This window comes from Cucurbita pepo, chromosome 10, assembly GCF_057944985.1.
Source record: "Cucurbita pepo subsp. pepo isolate OVF chromosome 10, ASM5794498v1, whole genome shotgun sequence".
In the NCBI taxonomy this organism is placed as follows: domain Eukaryota; kingdom Viridiplantae; phylum Streptophyta; class Magnoliopsida; order Cucurbitales; family Cucurbitaceae; genus Cucurbita; species Cucurbita pepo.
Window position 1 is genome coordinate 13,772,819 of NC_141807.1, and position 4,438 is coordinate 13,777,256.

At 36.5% G+C, this 4,438-nt stretch overlaps 1 non-coding gene across 1 annotated transcript; it reads right to left on the reverse strand.

Moving 5' to 3' along the window:
• Positions 1-3,851: 3,851 nt before the first annotated feature.
• TRNAA-CGC (transfer RNA alanine (anticodon CGC)) lies at positions 3,852-3,924 on the reverse strand. Its single transcript has one exon. It is a non-coding gene; the product is annotated as a tRNA-Ala (tRNA).
• Positions 3,925-4,438: the final 514 nt, after the last annotated feature.

Genomic DNA, 4,438 nt, shown 5'->3' on the forward strand with positions numbered 1-4,438 from the left:
AAATCTAATTAGGTTTGGAAGTTAGTTGACCTATTTTGATGTCCCACCATCTCTTAAGCAAGCTGGATTTTGGGGTGAACTTTTTTTTTTTTTTTGAATTCTCGAGAAACCGCCTCATAATAAATCATCTCATGAAGTACAATTATGACATCATATCTCTTAAACATCATCTATGAAAGGTTATTTGGCGAACCTTCCATAGGTCCATAAAGTCAGACTGAAATTGGGGGAGCGACCCCTGTGTGTTCCCTCACGAGAAGCATAAAAGTCGTGTAGATTGTTTCATTTTTTCGGCAGGAATTGAACCAGCGCCATTTCAAGATAGGTTTACAAAGCAGCGACCCTTTTCAGAAGGCCCTTCCATACACAATAGAGACACCTGAAGAAACCTTGATGCACTTTCCTATCTAACTAATCTGAGCCAAGTTCGATAATACAAATTCTTGAATTTCTATGGCTCAATAAAGACACCATTAAGTCCAATTTAAGTTACTAAATAGCGCTAATGATGTACTGAGATGGAATAACAAGAGGTTTGGGTTCGGTGATACCATTCACAACAACTAGTAGGCCTAGCAAACTATCTTAATCTTTCGTGAATATAGTGGTGGTCAATTAGGTTGATATGAACCAAGAGACATCAATCATACAATATACTTCAATGAAGATGTGAAAAAAAGGTTGTCAAAATTATCAAAAGATGTTTCAATTCATGCTACATTGAAGAAGAAATGAAGTTTGATTGTTGCAAATTTTGGGTGGGTTACAATTTAGAGTAATTTAGAGTTATTGTATTTTAAGATTTTTTAGGTTACATTTACATAATGGCTCATTATGGCCATTAAATATGAATGTTACAACTCTTGGAATGCCTTTAGTAGTTTCATTTTGAGGCTATATAAAGCCACGTATGTTGTATTTTTAAGAAGACTTGGAAAATATAGTAAAAGAAGCATTTGTGCTTTTCTTTAGCCAATGGCTAAGTTTCTTTGCAATTCTATGTAATTTAAGTTGCATGTAGAATCATTCAAGCTCGACATGATCAATCTTGCTTGTGGAGTGATTCGAATCTCAATCAAGTGTTCTTGCGTTGAGATATTTGATCGACAAGAATCATTCAAGCTAGACCTGATCGATCTTGCTTGTGGAGTGATTCGAATCTCAATCAAGTGTTCTTGCGTTGAGATATTTGATCGACAAGAATCATTCAAGCTAGACCTGATCGATCTTGCTTGTGGAGTGATTCGAATCTCAAACAATTTTCTTGTCTTGAGATACTCGATCAACAAGGTAATCCGAATCTTATTCCCCTTGTATTGATTCCTTATCTTATCATAGGTTCTTTAGGACATCTTGATAATTTAAATCTTGGACATCTTATTCCCCTTATATTTGATGTTGACACGTGCCATGTGGTTCTGTACGTGTTATATTGATATGTGTGAATTGTTTATGAATCGATATGATTATGATATGATTGTTGAGGATTGTTGAGAGTGAGTCTCACATTGGCTAATTTAGAGAATGATCATGGGTTTATAAGTAGATGAATACATCTCCATTGGTATGAGGCTTGTTGGGGAAACCCAAAGCAAAGCAAAGCCATGAGAACTTATGCTCAAAGTGGACAATATTATATCATTGTGGAGAGTCGTGATTCCTAACATGGTATCAGAGCGATGCCCTAAACTTAGCCATGACAATAGAATCCTCAAATATCGAACAAAGATTGTGAGCCTCAAAGGTGTAGTCATTTTAGTGACTAAAGTGTTGAACAAAGGGTGTACTTTGTTCAAGGGCTCTAGAAAAATGATACGAACTATGTGATAAATTGACATGTTTGCATGATATGGTATAATTGACATGCAAAACGATGAACTAGCATGAAATACAACTCGGCATATGCATGAAAGATATGATAAACGATATGAGAAATTATATGAAAAAAGAAATATAATATATACGAAAAGCTAGTTTGTTTGTATTAAATGATAATGAAAACTGAAAAATGTTGGGACCTCATGTATTGGGGGATACCCCTATTCCTTCATGATGGTACAGACAGTACACTACTAAGTAGGAGAATGACCATTATGTTTTACCTAATATGACGGCTACTACTTCTAACGGGTGTTGGGCATAGAGAGCTTCTAGAGTATGCTCGCCCGACAAGAATATGAGCCCAGTCATGTGCGAATCGATTGGTGGGTCCATACTCGCATGTGTGGGTCGTGTGTAGGAAATGAATTACACATCCAAGCTGCCCGTTAGCATTCGTTGTTCTTGCATTATAACCTCAATAGGGGTCAATTACTGAGTATTTGTTTAAACCCTCAAGCTACGTGCTACTTCTATTTCAGGTTAAGGCAAGAAGCAGTTCTATTTCAGGTTAAGGCAAGACATTCCTGTATGGCTAAAGATGACATCGCAACTTAAGACCATGGCACATGCATAGGGTAGTCGCATTTATTTTCTTAAAACTTAAGCTAGAATAAGATGTTTTTAATTTAAACGTTAGTCTTTTGTTGTGTTGTTTTAAAGGTGTTTTTAAAACACGTAAGTCCATGGCTGTATTTTAAGATGATTATGAAAGTTTAAATAAAGTATTTTCATACTTAATGTTCATGATATGTATACAGTAGTGACCTTAAATTAGGTAGAAAATTTCGGGTCGTTTCAAATCTAGTTCTACAAGCACTAATGTTTGATTATTTGATCGCCTCTCATGATTCATGGGTGTTCGGTCTACTAAAAAATGTCTTGGCCTTGGTCATCGTGAAAGCATACTAGCTCTAGTGCCCAATTCTTAATTTAGTTAGTACGTACATGTTCATTCAAGGATATAAATAAATCTATCACCTAAATCTTAGTTCTTAAACGTAAACGAGAGTTCCTAACATAGTGGAAATCTTATTATGTAGCTTAAAGTTCCAAGTTCTCTTTTTATGGATATTTTTGTATTTTGCACGTATCACAATCACAAATAACATGCTCATAAAATAGTTCATTTTAATGTCCTAATCATGTATCCAGTTGAGATGCTACCTGATAATAATTTGGTGAATGGTCGACATCCTATTGAGATGCTACCTTATAATAATTTGGTGGGACAATATAGTGTTTGTTAATCTGAACATCATCCACGGAAGGTTAGCTAGCCAACCCACCCAAAAGTCCATAAAGTCACCCTAGTCTAGGGAGAGCAACATTTGTTTACTGGCTCGCTACTGTTTCAACCCCATAGTCTCATGCTCCCTCTTAAGTTGGGATTACCTTACTGGGACCCTTTCCAGGAGGCCCTTGACCATTTACACAAGTTAGGGCACCTAGTCGCCTTGACGCCCTGCCCTATCTGGTCTAAGCCTAGCTCGGCTATACTGCTCTTGAAGGTCTATTACTTGGATGGGACACTATTGGGTTTGACCTAGATCGCTGATACATTATCAAGGTATCAAGGTATCGGAGAGAATAGGGTGGCGGAGAATTCAGTCACACCATTCATATATCATCCTCTTTTCTCCCACGGACAAAAACATTAAAATTGACTTCATTTTAAAGTTCTCTTCCTAGGGGCCTTTTTGTAAATTTTGACAACATTTCTTGTACATTTATCCAAAGCTATCCATTTAGAGTCGTATTCATTCATATTCTAACCATTTAAGGTAAGTTACTTACCTGCTAGTACATCCTAGCAATTCCTACCAGTATTATTTGAGAAAAGTCTAAATCCGCCCTAATAATGTCATAGCTTTGTTGGCTAAGAGGATGAAACTTTGAGGGAAAATAAAAATGTCATAGCTTTGTTGGCTAAGAGGATGAAACCTTGAGGGAAAATAAAAATGGAGTAAAAATGGAGGTGCGGGGAATTGAACCCCGTGCCTCTCGCATGCGAAGCGAGCGCTCTACCATATGAGCTACACCCCCAGTGCTCCAAGACAAATATATTGTATCAAAAATTGAGGTAATTAAAACAACCAGAAAAAAAAAAAAAACAAAAAACAAAAAATTGGAGCAGACTTAGAGGGATAAAGAGAACAACACATTTTTTATAAGGGTGTGGAAACCTCTCACTGCCGACTCGTTTGAAAAACCTTGAAGGCTAGAGGGCTACTTCTTCCCTAAAGTAACTCTGTCAAACCTATCATTAATTGCTTAGTTGTAGCAAATAAGGGTGTTGAAGAGAACAAAATATTTTTTATAAGGGTGTGGAAACCTCTCACTACCGACTCGTTTGAAAAACCTTGAGGGGAAGCCAAAGGGATTGATAATTAAAAAGGGGTTGATAATTAAAAATAGAGGTGCAGGGAATTAAACTCCATGCCTCTCGTATTCTAAGCGAGCGCTCTACCATATGAGCTACATTGATGCTCAAAGATAAATATATTGTATACAAAATTGAGTTAATTAAAACAAACAGAAAGAAAACCAAAAAATTGGA